We start from the raw sequence: 22,507 nt of genomic DNA, 5'->3' as shown, positions 1-22,507 counted from the left end.
GGTTAACCTCTGTGGTTTTGTTACTGCTTTCTCAGATTCTCTTGAAGTGTTACTGTTGCTGAAATAATGAATAGCTCAAAAATCAAACAGTATTTCAAACATTTTTGTCATATCCAGCCTTGAAGTGGAGATCAGGGGTGTCAGCCCATTTGGATTATATGCGATGCACTCTGCTTTTCTCTTGGTGTTAGTTTCAACCAAAGAGCTGGATTCTGCATCTAGGAAGAAACAGAATTATTATTTTTTAAAACTACTTATGCTGGACACGCTGTCTTTGAAATGCTAATGCAATGGAACTGTGAACTCATTTTCTATTCTGACAGGCAAATTATTAAATCAGCCTGTCTATCCCTTTTTGGCCTCTGAGCTGTCCAGTAGTCATGATGCTTCAGCAGGGATATTGGATTTTAGAGGAGACATCTGATCATGGGGAGCTTTCCTTTGTGCAGGCACATGTGAATTTTCATGCAGAAAAAAGAATTGGCTCTGAATTACTGCACGTAGCTAAGTAGGAGGGTGGTTAAGTCTTCGCATGGAAGAGTTAAACTTCTGTAAATAAAGGGTTGTTTATTTTCTGTCAGGCATGAAAATATCACTGAGTGTCTGTTCTTTATCAGGTCTGTGAACACACAGTTCCTAGTGTACATCAAATACTCAGTCCAGTCTGACCCAGGATTTTGGCTCATATTTCCTCAGGATAATAAACCTTTTCTACTGTTTTCTAAGAGGCTTTCCTTGCTATTTTTATAATGTCTAGAGTTCTGCCAACAGTTCTTGAAAACAAATTCATCTTTTAACAAGGAACATAGGCAGCTGATGCAAAATTTCAAACAGAATATTGAAAAATAAACTGTTTATAAGAATACAAATGAGTTTCACCTATAGACCGCCATATGAGACCATTCAAATTCAGAGTGTAACTGCAGAGCTAGACTTTGAACTGTGCCAGAGCAGAGGATTCTGCCTCCTGTTGAAGATGCTGAAAGGGAAAAGAAGGAGCTCGACTCGAAGGAGCCTCTAGTCTCTTTCAGTATTAGGAGTAACTGCTCCTTCAAAATGTAAATTACTTTAAGGCAGTTGATATAAATTCAGAAATGATCAGCAGCAAGACAGGTATTTGCGTGACATGTGTATGTGTAGGAGGCAGGCAGGAAGGGGGCTACAAGGTGTAATTCATGCTCAGAAATGTAGGTCTGTAAAGGACCAATCAGACTGCTGAGTCTGACTCCCCCATCATTTTCCCTTTAGCTTCACAGTACAAGCCGCCCCCCCCCCCAAAAAAAAAATAATTCCAGCTCTGTAACAGATTTAAGGCTTCTAGTACAATAGACATAAAATCTCAAAAATGTTAAGTGTACCAGGAAAGCATGCAGGGGAACTCAAAAACATTTCCAGTGCTATGTTAGCCTCCTATAATCTCAGTTTACTTGTCGTGTATCTGTTGGAAATACAAGTAAGTGCATTTTAAATACGGGAGTTTATTCTCTTTTAAAGGGTAGACCAGTAAGCATGTCTTGTGGATTCACATCTACAGGAAGCCATGCTTTATTTAGCAGTTTTGTAGGATTAATCTTTTGGTAGCACAAAGCTAGATATCTCAGCCATGGCACTGATAATTTTTCCTACATACATTTTTTGCAGGAAGCCTTTCAGCCTGGTGACTTATTTGCATGAAATTTTAGCTGTCTGAAATTTCTCTTCAGATGTGTCCTTTTAGCTTGCAAACGTACAAAGTATTATGTCTGGAGTATTTATCCACTGATGCATCATGTTTCCTCCAGCCAATCAGTTCTTTCATTTTCCAGTACATTGGTTAGTTTTGTAAGTTTTCACAGTAAAAAGAAAACCCAGTGAAAATGTCTTTATTGTTTGTAGCAGAGTCTGTTCCCTAATTTCATCAGTCTTGATAATTCTGCCTACCTTATTAACTCAGTAAGGTTGTTGACAATTTTTTCTCCTGTTTCATATGAGCTCTTAACAGTAAATATCAGTAAAGAACATATATTTAATGGGTTCAATTTTGCTCTGAATTTCTAAACCTCATAAAATATTTATGTAACATGAATCTGAGGTCTAATTCTCTCCTTGATTTTGGATCTTGGCAGTTAAAATCAGTTTGATGTTTAGCACTTTTAAAAAAAGCAGTATTATGAAGTATGGGAATAGCTTCTAAGCTGTTATGACAGCATCCATAATCCTGGGGGATATTCAGTTTGTTTACATTGGAAGTATTTTAGCACATTGGAAGCTCTCATAAAACTCTTTGCATTTGTCATCATATCTAGAGCTACATAAGGATCTAATAATTTCTCCAGAGTAGTATACACAGCTGTGTTTAGCCAGTACCATGAGTAAAGCGTGTACATGAGGGAGAGATGTTAAGAACCAATGACAAACTGAGAAATGTACCTTCTGCTTGGTCATATATGTTCTCAAATTAAAACAAACAAGCTTAAGAAATCACCTGTTTTTACTTAGATGCCCAAACCTTAGACCTCTAAGTCTAAGCTAGGTATTCTAGGCTTCCTTAACCATCTACATGGGAAAACACGCATGCAGAGCAATTACGCTTATTCTAAGATACATCTCTAACATGAACCTGATAAGCTGTCAATGGGAAGTACTTCTTTTTATGCCTCAATTAGAAACAAAGCACAAAATCAGCTAGGTCTTAGGCTTCTAACTTAGAGATGGCACAAGTAAATGAAATAAACTTTACCTCTATTGAACAGATTTGTGAAAACTGCTTTTTACATCTGGGGCTCTGATACACAGTACATGCAAATCTAGATCCTCACAGGGTCTTCTGAAGATCAGTGGGGGAATTAATTTTTAGCATGTTAGTCCATGGGTGGTTTAAATCAGCATGCACTAGTATAAGCTTTTAAATTTAGAACTGATAAAGACTTAAACTGTAAAGGTATTAGTGATCTGCCTGGAATTTCCACTTTTAGTCTTGTTTGTCCTTTGGCTTATTTTTTTGCCAGACTTTTCTTTCAGCTTTTCTAGGAAGTAAGCTTCTTCATCCCCAAAATGTTTTTGTGATAACAAAGGAATTCTTTTCCAATCTCAGGATAAGCAGTTGACATTGTGAAAGTTTTTGGCACAATAATGATTGTATTTGTGTTAGCTTGTTTTTGACTATCAGAATATAATGTTCTAATCGACTCTGAATATTTTTTAGATATTGGTTCATTTTTAACATCTCTCTTGTTAGCTTGAATTATGAAGCTAAATATAATTCCAAATTGAGGAACCAGAATTTGTATTTTGATAAAAGAAACTGGATCAAAAAAATGTCAATACAGTCTTTCAACGAATTGTTAATTTTCTGTGAACAAAGCACATCATCTCCAAAATACCCAACCAGTTTTATTGACTATCTTGTTTTCCAGTACACAGATGTCTGACATCCTATTCTGAGCTAGAGATAATAAAAGCTCTGTCCTACTCTGCTGTCTTTGATGGTCCAAACAGACTGTGTGATGGTAAGACACCAATTCTTTACATGCTGTCAATGTACCTTGTGAGGATGTACTGCCTGCTAACGAAAGACAGAAAGGGAAAGCAGAGTAGAAAATAACAACAAAAGATCTCACTAGGTGCAGAAACTGAATTACACAGCAGAAATGCACAGAGATCAAGGATCTTGCAATCAGTCAGACACAAAACCATTACTTTCATAACTGCAGGTTGTTGCTTCCATTCTCAATCAGGCAAATACACACAACAGACTTAGAGAAGCTATAAATACAGGATAAATCTAAACTAATCTAGCTAGGCTTCATCAGCTAGGCAAGAAGACAGATTGTCATAAAGTCTAATTTCCTGATATTTTTATAGGTAAAAACTACTTGGGAAGTAACATGCATTTGAGGCATTGACAGCTGTGGATTGAAGTGTGGTCTCATGTATATCTGGAATGCATTTTTCATGTCCGGATGCTTGTACCTCACTGTACAACCTTAGGTTATCTAAGAGATTGACCCTTGGAGAGAAATTAATTTGATCCCATATATACTACTCTGTGGAAGTTTGCAAGAAATCTAGCAAAACATAGTGATAAATATAAAAGAAGTTAGAAATAGGTAGACATGATAGATAGGCTGGGTTTAACTTTAGTGGATGCAATAAGACATTTACAAGGACAGAAATAACAATGTTTAGGCAATATCTGTGATTACCTATGCTGAGAGAAAAAGGATAAAAACCTGACAGTGAATATATTCAGTGAAGATTCTTATCATCAATTGACTTTTTGCAGTCAAACTGAAGGTTATGCAGTTTCTGCAAAGCTGAGTAGGTGACACAAACCTTGCAAAAACAGTCCATAGCCTGAGGGTATATTCAGTCTCAGATCTCGTTTCAGGGTGAGTTTCATTCAGGGGAAAAGAAATATCTTCAGAACACAAATATCACATGCTAGTATTTCACAGGGGAACAACGCCTTCTTTAGTTCAGGGTAATTTCCTCCCTCTTATCTCCTTACAAATTTTAGAAGAGCAAAACTGTAAGCAACCTGGAAAACTCCCAAAACAAAAGAACAAAAAAACCTCCTTTGCTACTTGTTTCCTGGCTTATGTGAATTTGAGGTTTGTTAATCATTAGCAAAGGTTAAATATGCTTTTGTTACTTAGCAACCATGATAAGTTTTTCAAAGTTTTGTTTCAGATTTGATGATGTATTTATCCTTGTTTTTCTCTTCTCCTTTTCTTCTCACTGGAATTCAAACTCGAAAAATTTGAATGCAGCCAGACATCTGAACTCACTGTCTTTGCTTCTACCTGCTTGCAATAAACATGGAAAATCAGGATTGAAATACAAAGCAGAGCAAAAGAGCCATTGCTATCTCATCTACATGGAGATCTATTCTTAGCTGGTTTTCAATTTGCACTGTGATGGCTTAGGCAAAGAAAATAACCTAGAGCAAATCCCAAGGGTATTTTTGGTCTTTGTTTTATTTATTTTCCTTTTCAGATGTGGTGGAGCTTTGTGCTTTATCAATTTCAACCTAAAAATTGAAGCTTCAAATGAGTGTCATTTTCAAAATTAATTCTGAAAAGTGTGCTTAATTTGGGTATTCGTTAAAATATTAGTCCTGCTGTGTTTAGGTTAAACTCATGTATATTTTAACTTCAGATGAATATTTAACCTAGTGCAATGTGAACTATAAAGCTGGTGTGCCCAAAGGCTTAACTGCTTTTTCCATGTCAGATACTGTAATAAAAGATGTTAGTTGTCTCTAAAGCCTTCGCTTTGCTTCTCCATTTTACAATACTAAGTTGACATCCTAACGTAGCTAAAATCAATGGGAACTTTCCTATTGAGTTTCCTGGGGTCAAAATTTTACTCTGTAAGTGAAAAAACCAAAATCAATTGTAAAAAACCCTCATGCCCTGAAGATGTGAAAAGTTAAAGTAGCCAGCTGTCACAGCTGCTAAGCTCTTGTTTCTTCTGGAAGCTGTAGAGCACAACATGCACATGAACTGCAACCTGCAAGGCCTCTGGCTGCCTGGGAGCTGGTAGAGCAGAAGCTACCTGTAAGTTAATAGTTCCCAGTATACTTTTTAACATCAATTTTGTTCAGCAACCATTGTGAGCACAGTTTGTACAGGGCATTGCAAATGTACTGGTGTGGTGAAACAGATGTTTATTTTGGATTTTTTACTGTACTTGTAACACATCTATTTCTGCTCTTAGCCATGAGGTAAGACTGAAGAAATACTGGAAGCCAAGAAGCATGATTGTTTGGCTATGCCCCGAGTCTTGGTCCATGCTGGAATGTATTGCTCTAATTAGGGCAAGAATGAAATTCAGACTCTCAGGCAGCCAACATGAAGGGGGATTTCACTTACTAGGGCAAACCAATCAGCCTGTTTCAAATACCTGTAGATATCTGAAGAGCTCTGGAACAACAGGTGAGTTCATATTCACAGGATGAGGAATACCGAAAAGGTGGAACTAGAAGGACAGGAAGAGCTTTTGCCAAACTCCTTTTATTTCCCTCTCTTTGGGAGAAGATTTTTGTTATTCATCTCCTATGAGCAAAAATGCAACTGCCTGAGCCTGATGTCATGGGAAACAATGGTGAAAATCAACAAATGTTGGTATAGGCAGAAAAGAGTGTATGTCTTGGTCTCTACCTGAGGCATTTCACTCTAGAAATGGCTTTTAACTCTCCACTCTGCCTTGATGGAGAGCAAAGGCAGTGTGATTGGTTTTCAAAGGGAATAATCCTAGATGAAGCTCAGAGCACAGGCACAGAGAAGAAGCAGCAGGCTCCAGAAGGCACTAGCATGGGGCAGGCACCTACTGCTGCCTCCCAGCCACAGTCCTTTTGGCAGTAGCCCTCAGGGGCTGGCTGCTTTGCAGAGACATGTATGGCTCACCTTTGCGTTTTGAAGACCAGCTGCTGTGCCTGCATCTCTTTTCAAAGCCTGGGAAGATTCAGGCAGGTGCCCACACTTCTCATTCCTCCCTGAACAGGGCTTTAGCTCCAGGAAAACAGAGAAATATCTAAGGGGTGGAGCATCTACATGGGAGGTTCTTGTGTAATTCCGGGAGTGGGATGGCCACAGATGGGTGCTGCATAAGCCACACTATTTTTTCCATCAGTGTTGTTACCCCACTATTCGTTTGCATGGTCTTTAAGTCCAGAAAACAGAGACTTTTAATGTGCTCGTGTTTTTTTTTCTACACAAGAGTATGTTTTCTAGATTTAAAAGTGCATTTTCCAGAGTTTCCCAAATTTACTTTCAGAAACAGCAACTGACATTTCCTTAAAAAATAATAAGGGGGGAGGAGAAAGAAAACCATCCCTGAGCTGACAGAATGCAACAGTAGGAGGCAAGCATTCAGCTGGCAGTTACTTACTTCCTGGCATGCAATTTTAATTAAGGAGTCAGCATGTCTGCTACACAAGCCCACAGGAGGCAGTAACTAAAAATGACTGGGAAAATGTCCATGGATAAAAAGGTAGGAGAAAGAAACAATGACACTGTATTTCAGGAAGCTAATTGAATATGTTCATCCCTACATTTCTCTAGATAAGACCTATTACCAAAGGAAAAGTAAGCACAAATTGCTGTATCACAGATACAGATGAATACCTATTTTGCAGTGTATATTAATGATTCACTATTGATCCAAGATAATTCAAAACAGCATCTTTTTTCTTTTTTTTTTTAGATTTGCATCCATTTTCAGATCTCTGCAGTAAGGTTTTGTTTTCCTTTTTATGCTAGAGACATCACATTCAAAGCATTTATGTCCTTTACCGAGCAGTTAACCTGCCTAGTGAATAAGAAGCAGAAATTACCTGCTCAGGAGTTGTGTTCTGAGATATCAATTCATATTTCTAAGCTGAAGCCAGGTCAGAAATCTTTCTTTCCATAGACCACAGCTGTAGTGGTTACCTAGCTGTGTAAGCCAGCAAGTAGATTGCTTTAAATCACTATCAGTAATTTTTCATAAATACATATTTTCCCGTGGTATGGTGATTTTTTCCTTCTTCTCACAGAGCCAATCATCAAGACATAGAGGCTGATTCATATCCTGTACTTTCAACAAGCATTATTAATCATACAAATATCTTTCCAAAGAGGTATTGTGAAATCCTGTGTAGAAATCTCACCATTGGCTCTCACTTTCTGCACTGGTAAATATTCAAATGCAACACTGAGGAATAAAAAGGAGGGAGCTCATGTATCTGCCTTGTTTTATATCTGCACACATCAATCTGAAAGGTCTGGGACTAAAAATAATTTGTAAAGTAAAAGCAAATTAATGTGATATGACTTAAAATTAGAGCTACAGGTTCTGTGGAGAAAAGAAATGGTCAGCTAATCTCAGGCTTTCTGTCTTTCTGTCACTTTCACTTATTAAGAGCTCTTCGGCTAGCAGGTATATAATTTGTGCTTATGGTTAAATAACTTGCTGGGTGAATGTTGGGAAAGAACAGTGAAGTCAGATGACAGAATCAAAAACTCTTTCAAAATTGTTTTTTGTTAGGCTTTACTGTGTTTTTTTTTAAGTGCCATTTGATGGGCTCATTATGGAAGAACGTACCTTGGGAAGAAACACTGAACAGTCATTAATGAGCTTCACTCTCCTTCTACTGAACTGCCTTTATGGGTTGGGACTGATGAGATAGTGGTAGGAACAAGCTGGGACCACAATGTGAGGTGTGTGAAGCTCTACACATCTTTGTTCTGTTTCTCTGCAGCCCCAGAGACCATATCAAAAAGATTTTAATGTCATTACTTAGGATTTTGTTGTCTTGCTCATATGAACAAAATTTATAAGAGGGGTTATTTCTTTTTTCTTTTTGTCTTAAACTAACCTACAGGGAGAAATTTTCTTTTCACTTCTTTTACTGAGCAGAGGAGAAAATATCCTTGACTTTTTTCTCATAACCCTGAGAAATCCAAACAGATAGAATATCCTGAAAATTTCTGTAATTTAAACCAACTGACAATGATCACTTCAGGAGCTGTAAGTTCCCTGAAAATTGCCATAGTTTACTGACTTCTCCTACCTGTCCTACAAAATGTCCTAAGCGAATTGCAGAAAGGGACAAATAAAGATCCAATAACAAGCTCTGTATCACTGTGCATTCCTGGGAGAGTATTTGTAACCAAATAATGGATAAGGCAATAGCAGTAACTCTAGGGCTGTGAAGTTTTGCTCCCAGAACACAGCCATGCCTGTTAGCATTGACGGGTCAGGGTCTTCACAGCCCAGCCATGCCCTGCAACCTGCCATCACCAGTGGAGAACTCTGGGTGATGGCATTTGCCACAAGGCTTAACCAGCTGTTGTTTCTTGGCCTTTAGGCAGTTTTAATTTGCAACAGAAGAACCAGTTCAACTAATCAGTATATTGCAGACAGCATGGTTCCTGGCTGCATGGCAGGCATAGTATTTTGATATGGATGAGCTGTTCTTTAATTTATTTATGATAGAAAGTTCAAGTAGTCCTCTGTAGGCATCAGAGTATGGTTACATTGTGACTGTCTAAACATGAGCCCCAAAACATGTTCATTTATTGAACTTCATGGCAGCAGCTCACAGATGATGCTTCCTCCTGCTGAGGACAGCAGGAAGAAACCCAGGCCTTCTTGGGCTTTGGTGGGGGCAGAGAAAAGGTCCTGTACCCTCTCAGCTCCCAGGTTCTCCCTGCCTGCTCTGCACACAGCATGTGCATAGAGAAGAAAAGCTGGGAAAGGGAAAAGAGCCCAGATCTTGTAATGCCAGGAATGCAGAGAGGTGAGTGATAAAGGAAAGAAAATTTGTAGGATAGGAAGTGCATGAAACAAAAGCCGTTCTCTCCTTCTAAAGCAAGGTTAGGAGTCTGCTGGAGCCTGGGGGTAAGAAGAGCACCCCGTTAAATGCATCACTGGTGATGGACATTCAGCAGGTCTTGGAGAAGGCTTCCCAATAGTATGTGTATATTGATTTTTAACTTAAGGCATATCCACAACATTAACAAAATTGTAAAGAAAATATCCCTCGCAAACATTAGTGGCCTTTTGGTCTTTTCTAATGGAAAAGCAATCTAGACTTAAATTTATAAAATTTAAAATGAACGTGCAAAAGCTGTTTCTTCCTTTTCCACATCTGGTGTGACCCTTATCTCCAATTTGACTCTACTAAAATATCCCTTTCAATGGTGTTACACAAACTCCGCTGCTTATTTCAAATTGCTTTCCCAAACTCCTTACCATGAAACATACTATTTTGGGGGTATATAGCAACAAACCATATCTGCCTCTGTATCAGGGCCATTAAATACTTAAATATTGATTCAGGTTATTTTTGTTTTAGTGTATTTTTAGTAAAAAGTGTGTAATCAGCCTAGAGGCTGGCCAAGAACAGAAACAAAATCAAAACACAAATGAGGGACAGGGAGTAAAAAACCCAGAACAGGAGGATAACTGTCTCTGGCCATCATTTCACAGGTTTTAGATGAGTTTTGAAAAAATAATTAACTAATATTCCACCTTACTTACGTAGCTGCAGTCTTTGTAACTGTGAGGAAAGCATAAACGACTGAGTGAGATGGCCTTGAAGCTTTTAAATGTCATCTCTGCTACTGAGAGTATCTCTTTTTAGAGTTACTTAGGCTTGGTTTTAAAGCATTCATCCTGTCAGGCAGCTGAACCCCTACAGGACAGGTGGAATTTAAAGAAACTTGGTCTCCACAGTAAATCCATTAATAATAAATAGAAACACTTGGGTAAGTTCCCAAATATGTTGAACAAATTAAGATACTCTTGGGTATATCCAGTTTATGTTATCTGTAAATTTTAACTATACAACTGCAGCATTAAAAGCAAAATTGACTTTATCTTACTTGGTATCATTGGCCACTATCCAGTAAAGCACTTACACATTGTTAATTTTAAGGACATGATGCCCTGGTTTCAAGCCAGAGTACCCAGCAGCATATTGGAACAAACCAGTGATAAGCAGTTTGACAGGCCCTGCAACAAATACTGTCCTGCTGCTTCTTAAAGACACCTGCATGTAGTTGATTCAAACATATTATTTTAGCAATATGCATTGAAGAGACACCAAGTTTATTCTTCCCCCCACACCTTTTCAGTGCTAAGCACAGTTAGCAGAGTTGTTGCTCTCTCTGCAGTCTAAAATCCAGACAAATAATAATTCCTTCTTCTGAATCTGTATTTGATAAAGAGAACAGAAAAAAAGGGAGTGGTAATGTGCATTTCTGTGATGTCAAACTTTTGTTGCCAAAACATAGCCACAGCTTGTCAGATTGGGATTCCTGGAGATTCTGTTTGTGAATGTATATTTAGCTCTTCCACTGTGTTATGAACATGTTATTATACTTTCACATCTGTCGTTTGCTTACCATAAATGCCAGCAGTTACTTTTTCTTCCCCATACCTTTTTTGAAGTAAAAGGATACTTTGGCATCAAGCTTCAACCCAAATGATCAGAATACAACAATGCACCCTATCACAGCATTTTAATTTATTTCCAGCAAAACTCACTGTTTAGAATATCTTCTTTTTTAATACAGAACAATGAAAGAACTATGCTCTTTACACCCACCATCCAGCCCATGGATGCTAAGGGTTGTTAGTGTTACATGTATTAAAGGGTAATCTTATATCTCTAGAATTTCTAAGGGCAGGAAAGACACATTATTTGATCAGAAGTCACCTTTAGGCTTTAAGTTCTGTAAGCCATGTTAATAGCATTTCCATTCAGTGGCTGACCACATAGCACAATCTTAAATTCTTGGAGAGCAGTATTTCTTCCTGTGATACAAAGACATGGGTTTACCACAAAATGGGACTGTTTATTTAAACTATATTCTATTAATAAACCACATTTATTTACAGGACAGTGTCTTAGTTGGCAAGACCCTTTCAGATGGGTATGTCTACTATGGCCATGTTCTCTGGGTACTACGTTTTCAAGGGATGTTTCAAGAAGACAGTGTCTTAAATAAGTCATAACTCTTTCTTTTGATCCCCACATGCTGGCACTCCTGTCTGTGTAGAGGATTTGCCCTGATACCAGCTGGCATGCTTGCAGGGCACATCAAAGGAAAAACAATGACGACCAAACAGTTATTAAGTTACTGGAAATTTGGGATTTATTCACTACGTGGCATTTTTGTACAATGAAGCATTGGTACTGTGTTGTGGGCATTTGAACAAAATTGGCCAGACCCTAATCCAGCCTCCTGAGGAATCTCTAAATAATTGCTTCCTCTTTTATGCATGTGCTTGAGCATTTACTTCAGGATAAAAGGAGAGTGACAATACAGAGGAGAGGATTGTTTTTATAAAAAGTACCTGGAAACTGAACTAGCAGGAAAACCAGCCAACCAGTAGAGAGCATACAAAATTCCTTGGTTTAAGCCCTAAAAGGAATTTGAGGTTTTCTTTACCTACTAGCTTCAAAATGAGAGGTCATGGGGTCATGCCTAGTCCCACTCTACTGTCTCAAGAGGAGGCTGTCTCACCTACAGGTCGTTCTCAGTCTGGGGAAGTTAACCTTAGTTGACTTTGCTATTGGCGTACCTGGATAATATACAATATTACCACATCATACTCAACATAAGCCTCATCTAAGCTACTTTAAGACAATGAAGAATGATAGTCAACAGACTACTCAGTTGTCAGCAGGTGGTATACTATACTTCTTTACAGCCACATTCATGTAACAGTGTACATATGAGTTGGGTAAGCAGTTTCATACAAATCAGTCTTATGATCAGGTTATCTAAAGCCCATTTAAATGAATGAACAATCTGGATAAGACAGACAAGTCTTTTTGCATTTTGCTAAAGCTGGAAAGTGATGTGGTGTACTGACCTGTATTATCCCAAATGGGGAGAATTTTTATTTTGCATTTAAATTTCATAAAAGAATACAGTGAACTTTTCAACACACCGTGCATCTTCTTATAACCTTTACAAATCTCAATTTTCTATGGCTTTTCTCCTTGTTGCAATGGAAATATTAATTCTAGTTCAAATGACAGGGGTGAATACCATGTTACTACACGAATATAATTTGTTATTTGGTCACAGATCTATTAAACAGCTTCTGATGCCAATGTATTTGTAGCTGAGTATGCAATGTTGCATATTTGCTTCACTTAACTATGATTAGATGAAGCAATGCCAATTAAAACTAAAACTAACATAAATGTGTGGATGATTATTTGGTTTCATCTTTCTTGTGTTTCTTTAAATTCTACCCGCAATCCAATTAGTGGCATAAGTCATTAATAAATTCAAGGCCAAATTATATTATCTTACTTAAAAATAAGAGGGAAATGAGCTAGTGGACTTGGAAATATCAGCAAGGCAAAACTCAAGGACCCTAATAGATTTACTGACCTTTATTCTTGAGATGGGTTAGTAGTCATTACAGTGCTGTGAATGTTTCCTTAAATAATTTAGATGCCATTTCTTCCTTCTTGGAGGCACTTCATCAGGGTTCTGTGAAGCCAGCAAAGCATGTATAAATATGACACACCTCAGAAATAAAATAAACAAAATTCTCATTCCATTATATCCTAGGTTTAAGTTTCTGCTCAGCTGTTTAAAGAGCTTCCAATATACTCCTGAATAATTATTCCAGTAATGATGTACATCCTAAACCAGAAGGACATGAAGTGGGAAAAAGATCATTTCTTTGTCTCTTCACACTGAGAATGTTTCATCTATTTTCATTTTAACAATATTCCTTTAGCACAAGTGGCCCAATGAGAAAGAAATCAGGTAAAGAAAAGCCATAGCTTAAATGACACGGTCGCACACGTTTTTGAAAAACAAAACCATAGAATTTCATATAAAATATTGAACTTCTAATTACATTTCAGAGAGTAATTTTTCAGAGATAAATTGAATGTGCCTAATGTCTCCCTTCATCAAAATTAGTGATGAAACACTTCCATTCCACTTCTGTGTAAATTTGAGGAGCAGACTGTCCTTTCAGTACAACATATGGGTTCCCACAGCCTTTGCAATAACAGGGTCCTGAGGTTCAGTTATCCAATAACACCTGCACTTGTGCTGCCTAACAAGCACAAAGACACGAAGCTGAGCAGAAGCCATGAATTAGGATGCTTACTGGTAGATACTTATTGGTTCCTGCCTTTTCAGAATTCTCCCAACCAATATTCAAAAGGCATTACAAGTAGTAAAGGACATAAAAATTGAGACAAAAAATGTTTAACAAATGAATTAGAAGTAATTAAAGTATAGGCCATAACTTAACAGGTGAAAATGAGCAATTCATGATGTCACTAAGACAATTAAATATTCAGTCCTTTGACTTCTGTTTTAATTTTCATACAAAAGGTCAATTGTGACCAGATAGGAAGCAACTCAGAATAGGAAAAGAACAGGTGAAAGAACATTTGAATAGTTGCAATATACTTAGACCACCAATAACTGGTTAAATTTGCCCTCTTGAGTACTTAAGAAATTTACATGAAACAATTTCTGAATAATTGGTACATGTTTATGAGGTCTCATAGGAGAAGGTAAGGTCTTCAAGCAGTAAAGAAAGATCAAGTAAACATATGAAACTCACTCTGATATCCAGAGAACTACTGAAACAAGTAATTCAATAATCAATTTTAAATATTTAGAGGATAATAACTTGATGAGAAACAGCCAATATTAGTTTGTCAAGAGCAAGTAATGTCAAAGGAAACAATTGTTTCTCTGACTACCCAGTGACTTTGACTGGTCTAGTAGATGAAGAAGCAATAAATGTAATGCATCTTGGTTTTAGAAAGGCTTTTGTTCCATTACATTCTCTTAAGTAGATTAAGATGATATGACCTAAAAGAAAATTCCATTGTGTGGGTATACATCTGTGTTCAAAATCTGCACTCACAGAACAGGGGTCACTTGCTAAAAAAGTGGAAAGTGGAATCATATATCCAATAGGTTACCTTGAAGAACATTGTGGTTCCAGGGTTCCAGTAACGTTAGTTTTATCTGTGATTTAGACCACATGTGAGGGAATAATATAATAAAATCTGCACATAATAGAAATATTTAATGGGTTGTGACCTCTTTGGAGACAGGTTTAGAATCCAAAACCATATTGCTAAATTAAATAAATGCTCTGAAATATTTAATTAAGTGCAGAGAGCTGTATTTAGCAAAGCAACACCAATTCTACAAATAAAAAATGGGGACTTAGAATCATAGAATAGTTTGGGTTGGAAGGGACCTTCGAAGACTGTCTAGTCCAATCTCCCTGCCATGGACAGGGACACCTTCCGCTACACCAGGTTGCTCAAAGCCCCATCCAACCCAGAAGCCACAACTTCTCTAGGCAACCTCTTCCAGTGCCTCACTACCTTCAAAGTAAAGAACTTTTTAATATCTAATCTAAATCTCCCCTCTGTCAGTTTAAAGCCGTTCCCCCTTGTCCTGTCAGTACAGGCCCTTGTAAAAAGTCCTGATTTCTTGTAGGTGCGTTTTAGGTACTGGAAGGCTGCTATAAGGTCTCACTGAGCCTTCTCTTCTGCAGACACAACTGCCTCAGCCTTTCCTCATAAGAGAGGTGCTCCATCCCCTGATAATTTTTTGTGGCCCTCCTCTGGACCATCCTTTTTGTGGACCTCTGAACCCAAGAGGTCTATGACTGTCTTATACTGCAGACCCCAAAACTGCAGGACTCCAGGTGAGGTCTCATGAGAGCAGAGTAAAGGGAGAAAGCCACCTCCCTTGACCTGGTGGTCACGCTCCCTTTTATGCAGCCCAGGATATAACTAGCCTTCTGGGCTGCCTTAAAGACGGAACTGGCCAGAAGTAGGACAGAAAAAGTCTGACATCTATAGTTATTCACAGTGAGATGCTTCTCCAAAAAGGAGTTAAAGACAATATATAATTTTCATGTTGGGATGCATGAACAGAGGTGGGAGGTTTAAAATAATTATTGCATTGCACTCAGAACTGATGTGGTATTATCTAGATTTATCAGGTATATCTGCCTATATTATTGGATCTACGGAGATTGCCATCTCTGTGAGCACCTCTGTGTTCAGGAGACCTGTGGCTATACTGCAGAATACCCAGAGGATGACAAAAAAAAAAAAAAAAAAGATAAAATTTTTAGAAATTAAGGATTACAAAGTAGAAAAGAACTAGATGTGATTTAGCAATGCAATATGGTTGAGTGTTGAAAAGCCCACCAGCCAGACATCCTACTGAAATCTTTTCTTTATCGGTTAAATACTTACACTTTGCTTAAAACATACGTGGCTTTTCCCATGCTTTTGTATCAATTTTTCATGGGTACCCAGGGCCTTGGGCTACTAAATTTCACAGATAATGACATGAAGAGTGCATCTAGTCAGACTCACACACTGAGTGCGTTTTATATTGTCTCTTTGCACATGTCTGATTTCTTTACCCATGAATGGTCATTGGCATCAATCCCAGGAACATACAGAAGCATCTTGGTTGTTTATTCAAGAAAACAAAAGTCTGAATTAAGGGACAGAATGGCAGCTCTAAGTGTTGAAAACAAAGAAAAAAAGAAACTTTTATACAGAACAATGATCAACTGATTACCAAGGTCTCTGGTGTTAGCTGAGAAGTGACTAATTTAGGCAGGAAAAAATCAGATTATGTATCAGGGATTAGCATCTTCATGATACAACTTTCTGTAATGTGATATCCAAAATCTTCTGTCTTGTAAATGGTTCAGTAAATGAACTTGACATTTACCTGAATGCAGATCTCTTTTCTCATTAGCTATTAATTTCTAGTTGAAGTAGTAGCTCCTGAAGTTAATAGCAGCATTATCACCTGCAGATGCTAAGAAGTTAAACAAATTCAAACCATTTAATTATTTTACTGCACTTTTTGCAATTACAAGTATTGTTAATTCAATATCATTACTGTCTAAGCTGTAATAAATATTACAAAGAAATATTTTCCCTTTAAATTTGTAATGCTAAGTAGCTACAAAACCATTTTCTATTTCTTTGTTTTGAGACCTTAGTAGCCACAGGGAAAATATATGAAAAAGCCCAAACCAATTCCTCATTTCAATCAATCTTCAGCTATTTTCACAATTAAGAAAGAAAGCAATATAATGCTTGCAATTAATTCCTTGGTCCTGCTGAGATGCATCATTTTATCCTAGGGGAACACGTATCTTGGGAAACAGTTCTATTTAATTTGCAACCATAATCAAGTGATGTGATTTTACTGATGTGGGAAAAGTATATGAAGTTTATTTACAAATGAATTTCAGCAGGAAACAACTCACAGCAGCTTACAACCTTGGGTAATCACACTGAAAGTGTTTACAACTATTTTTGTGAGTAAAATGAGTGGGATTTTCTATAGCTCTGATCCACTGCTAACGACCTCAAAACTTCCATTAATGTTGTCTGTCACCAGTTTCTCAAGAGGTTTTTTACTCTCATTTGCTGTGCTAACCTAAGACACTCACAATTTTGCTAAGGCCCTACGCAATACAGCAGGTAGCAGTAATTACTACTATTGTTTTCTTTTAGTATTTTTTGCTTTTCTGCTAACATTATCTACTTGGCATTAAAACACCCCAATGGTTTCAGATCAGGGATAGCTTGACATTTCTCAGATGTGGACAAGGAAGAAGACCCAAGATTTGCTTAGGGGAGACTGCAAACTGCTTATAGTGGTATCTACTATCAGAAGACCATCTCCAAAGCTCTCCCAAAAGCTGTGCTCCCATGTGTTAGAGCAAGGCAAATTCCATGGGGAGAGGCTGGGCTACAGTCTAGCTAATATTTAGTTAACTTAGGTTGTGACACATTTTGAGTGAGCATTATAGACAAGAAATCCGTTTGTCTGGACCAAGGTCAGCTGTCCACTGCTGTGCTTTCCTACCTTTGAGGAGGAATCTGGGCAAATGGGAGTTTCCAACTCCAATTAGGTAGGAGAAGATTATGGTTTCCTGTGATTTAGTTCCATCCCGGCTGTGCAGCAGAAGCAGAAAATTCCTATGCTCCTGGAAGAAACTTCATCTAATAGCCTTCATTGACCCTGTTGGTATCATGTGTAATACAATCTATTTTTATCGTGTGATCTGTAAAATCATCCTGGAAGTGCAATACAACTTCAGGGTGAGGGGGTAGGTGGCTGCAGGAGGGCACTGGGAGATCAGGTCTAATTATAAGGCTTTAGAATTAAGTGGTGCTTCACCTGAGAATTTGAAGAGTGATGTCTGAAACTATCACTCATGAGATATGGCCATGAATCTGATAACTACTACACTGAAGATATGCAGTGTAAACAGGAAAGGGTTAATAGCTTATTGGAATTGAGGAATTGTTCTTAATGGCTGCAAAACTCCATCTGCTTTCAGTTTGAACAGCAGAAATTATGGTGCTATCTATGCCATCCATTTCCTTCTTCTCTGATGCATTATAATAGCATCTAAAGAAAGAACTAGCCAGCACATAGTTTTCTCTATTATGCAAACTGAACTTTTCAAATCCATGAAGGATGTCAGCAAAAGTTGTCAGTCTTGTACACGGATCATTACCAGTTTGAAAGGTGAGACTCAGAACCGAAGATTGTAGGTTTTTTCTCCCTCGCTCCATCCCTTTCTTTGTCTTCTCCCTTGCTCCCTTGCCTTTCTCATTTATTTTCTTTTTTTCTTTTATTCTTTCTATTTCTCTACAATATGAGCAGAGTTTTACAAGAGAACATAAAAGTCTGATAAAGGACAATTCTTTAGAGAAGTCATTTAGGAGAGTGGAAAATGCTTTTTCTATTGTTATGCATTCAAGCAAATGCTACAGTAAATAAGAGACTTTTATACTGTTTACTTCTGCTGAGCCAAATAGCAGAAACTAGCAAATGTTTGTGGCTTAGATATTCCAGACTTAGTCTGGAATCCTTATGTTGTGTAGCTTTAGTGCATATGCTTGCCACTTTATGTTTGTTTTCCTAGCTACACTCATGATGTGCACAGAAGAAGATGGACATTATATTGCATGCATTATGATATTTGGGGTGAAGAACAATGTTTTTCAGTGATGCTCTGTTTACTGTTAAGGCTGAACCTCTTTGAATGATAAATCCCAGTGAATTTTGTGTTAAATCCCACTTACAACAAAAAGATTGTTTCATTTTTAAAGAAAACCACCTGGCCTGAAGGTCCAACTTCTGTATTTTAACACAAGGTCTGAACTTTTTTTTCATGCTTACTTACTCAAAGGCCTATATCCAAAGAAAAGTCTGTGAATATGACTGGCTGCTTAGTCCTGGAAATGCAAAATTACCCAGACTCTTCAAATCAATTCCTAATTTAGCCATCTCTGAATGTCTGAAACTCATCTCTCTGGGGTGTGGAACCACTGTCCAGCTACAGCAAGACATTCTCAGCCTCAGCTGCATGGGTTGAAGGTCTCCCCCTGTGCCTTGGGGGAGTATCAGTGGGAGAAGGCAAAAGTGTTATAGTGGTTCCAGCTGCCAGGCCCAGACCTTTCCCTCACGGCCGATTGCTCATGCTACGGGCTTACAGCTGTCCTTTCAGGGCTCATGAATTTTTCTTTGTTGGCTACACGGAGTTTGTCAGGAGAAGAATGCATCTTATAGCCTGGTAACATCAACAGCTGTGGGTTCAAGTCAGTCAGTGTTTGAGGGCGCATCACAAAAGAAGTTTTCATTGTTCTTGTGTTTTTGGAGGATGTTGGAGGATGGAAACAGAAATCACTAAGTGAAAAAAAGCAGGTTGCACAAAAACACCCTGCAGCAATCATAAATCAATGCCTGAGAACAGATTTTCAGGCACATCCTCTTAATTAGCATTTTTTTTTTTTATGGTTTGGGTGTATCAGTTTGCTGGTCCTTCAGCCCCTATGTGGTACCTATTATTCTTCACATCTTGTACAGGAGTTTCAAGAACTTAGGGCAGGAATCTGAAGTTCACTCTTGATCTTGACACTCAGGTTTCCACGTTTGCTGCAACTGGACATGGCAGAACCCGAGGACCTTCATTGAATGATGACCAACTGGAATGCTTGGAAGTGATTCTTCCAGCCACCCTCGTGGGTCTGCTCCAGCACCCTGACCTAAAATGTTTCTTCCTGATTTCAAGGGGCACTGAATCACGTCCCAGGCACTCAGGAACTATTTTGCCCAGGTATGTGCATTGCTTTCTGATGTTCTAAAGAAGCATCAAACTGAAAGTGTGAAGTATTTCTTCTGTGTTTGTAGAAGAACCTGGCAGAGAGCAGAACTTATGCTATGACTGCTTTATAAAGCTAAAAGACCTTTTCTCCTTTTCTTCATTATTTTAAAAGTGGACTTTTTTGATATCCAGTAAGCTTAAATTATTCTCAGCAGGTACTCTTCTCTGCCATGTACATAATGTCTGGAGATATTATAATAATAAAAAAAGGGTTTAAGAAATCTCAGGCACTTTTATTGAAAGAACCTTTCTTCACAGACCACAAATTTAGCTCTTGTTTATTTATCAGTAAATGCATGTTGGTCTTTGCAGTGTTTGGGAAATACTTATTTTTAAAATAGTAGGTCAGTCTGTAACGGAAAGTTGTACAGAAATCAAACATTGAGCAGGTAAGGTAACATGGAACAGCTTCCAAAAGCACAAGCAAAAGTATTAAGTAATAATACTGACAAAGAGTTCAGTAGTTGTTAAAAACCGTCAATCGTCAAATAACTTTGCAGAGACAACCAACCAAGCTGATAGCCAAAGTTACACTTTATCACTAATGGTTGCAAAGCAATCTGGTGTCTGTGCAGACCTGACCACTGGGGGATATCCTCAGGCCAGGAACATTGCTGCAGCAGGGTGTCGTCATCAGGCCAACCAGCATCCTACTGCTGGCTGCCAGTGGCAGGGCAGGAGAGAGGGTCAGGACTAAACCCTGTCCATCTGAAGGGTCACTAGAAGCATTCCTGTCCTGCCAGCAACTGCGTGTAACATAAACCAGTCTTTCAAGCCTTGTAATCAATATGCAAAGTGGTTTGGTGTCTACCCTTAATCAAAAAGTTGTAAGTGTATAAGGCATATTTTTTTCACTACACCCTTTCTGAGCTGCTGTGCTTTTCAGCAAGCCCTCAGGCTATAGTCTGGTCGACTTTAAACAAGCAAGACCCTTGCAGTAAACAAACACAGATATTTCATTTTATAAATACATAAGAGGATTTACACAGCAAGATTGAGCTGATTATCTGATCGTAGTAACAGAACAGTGAAGAAGCTTTTTCCAGAGTTTGTTTGTTTTGTGGTTTCTGGTGATTGAAAATCACATCTTCCAAAAGCAAAGTGAAACTATATTAAATATAGCATGGCCATAGAAAAGGAGAACAAAGACGTGGCACATCTGCCATAATGAAGTAGATGGCAAAGGTGCCATTTAATTCAGCAGGAATGGGACCACAAATAAATAGTAAGTCATAAATACTACTTACAAACTAACACGGTAGACTAATTAGACTGAGACAAAGAAAAATTCACACCACTGTATATGAAAATGATGCACAAAACAATTTACAAATAGTTAAAGTAATCATCATATATTAACTCTTAATTACAGATGCATTTCCACCATTTTTCATAATACTCACAAACTCTGGACAAAGCAATGAATACAACAGGGACATGTGAAGAGCATGTGATCTGCTGGCAGTCAGCTTTTGCTCTGTGCCTACAGTCAGAGCCAAATCTGTGGGCACCCAGCCAATCATTGAGTACCCAGAGAACCAACTGCTTTGAAATTCCCTTTTTCTTGCATTTCAGTGCTCTCAGGTAGGGAAGTTCTAGCAATATTGATCTCTGCACTGCAGAGTTGTTAATTTTTTACTTAAAATGTTCTTAAAAACTTTAAAAATAAGTTAGCAATAGTAACAATTCAGCTCAAAGATTGTGTCTGATCCATTCCTTAAACTTTAAGCAAGACAAGGGAAAAAATATCCTTGCTATACCTTACATTCCCATTACTACCAACTCATTTATTCATGACTGGTTTACTTACAGGATACAATCTCTCAAAAACATCATGTTTGAGCATTTCATTTGTGTCACTAATTTGATACATTATGACAGCTAAGATGCTGGTCACTGCATTTCATTTTGATAACTTATAAATATAGATGGCCCAATAGATGACTTTAATTTACATATCCCTCCCTTCCTTCTTTACACACTATCCACTGCGCACACAGGTTGTAGTGAAAATAAATGACTTTTAAAAGTACATCCTTCATTAAACAATTGAGTCTTCTTTTCTGTATACTGAGATACTTCATCATGCTGCCTGTCATAAAAAGATACTGTAGGGAAATTCTGTGGTCTGCATTATGTGAGGGTTCAGAAGTGATGAGCCTTTCTTATCATATTATCTATGATACTACGAATAAGCCAAACAGTAAAGCAAAAAAATAGCTGGAAATTATCTGGCACAAACTGAGCTTCAACTTACACTGAAAATGGTATCACTTACTACGGTCGACAACTCTTCAAGAATTCTCTTAAATGATGCTACATGATTATTTTCTCTCATGAAGATACACAACTTGAAGAGAAAATACAGGTGTCAAAGCATGATTTCACAGAGTAGTGCATTCATGTCATATTCAAGGCTGAGGTTAAAACAACCAATTCCATATTTTGAACATTAATAACATTGGGAGACTGCTCATAAGCAATTAACAAATTTTCTCTGGCTGAACAACAGTTGCCACATGATTATAATCCTGGTGGCTCTTTGCCAGAGACCAGTGGAGACAAAGTATCACATCCACTAGGAGTGGTAATCGTTAAGTCTCCCTTTTGCATGTTTTATCAAAAATTAAAAAAAAAAAAACACAGTTTTATATACAGAAATAAATCTATCACAAATACAATGAAGAAAAATGAGACTATTCTATTAAAAAAAAAAAACAAACCACGTTTGTTCACTTGTTTTAAGCCAAAACATTTCAGCACAAGGACGTAAATCACTGGAGAACATTATCCAGGGATATTGTGC

The sequence above is a fragment of the Neopsephotus bourkii genome, unplaced genomic scaffold, assembly GCF_033783945.1.
Source record: "Neopsephotus bourkii isolate Nb327-2 ecotype Australia unplaced genomic scaffold, CSIRO-AGI_Nbou_v1 NB_1624, whole genome shotgun sequence".
In the NCBI taxonomy this organism is placed as follows: Eukaryota; Metazoa; Chordata; class Aves; order Psittaciformes; family Psittacidae; genus Neopsephotus; species Neopsephotus bourkii.
The sequence above is the reverse complement of the archived record's forward strand: the minus strand, read 5'-3'. Positions refer to the sequence as shown.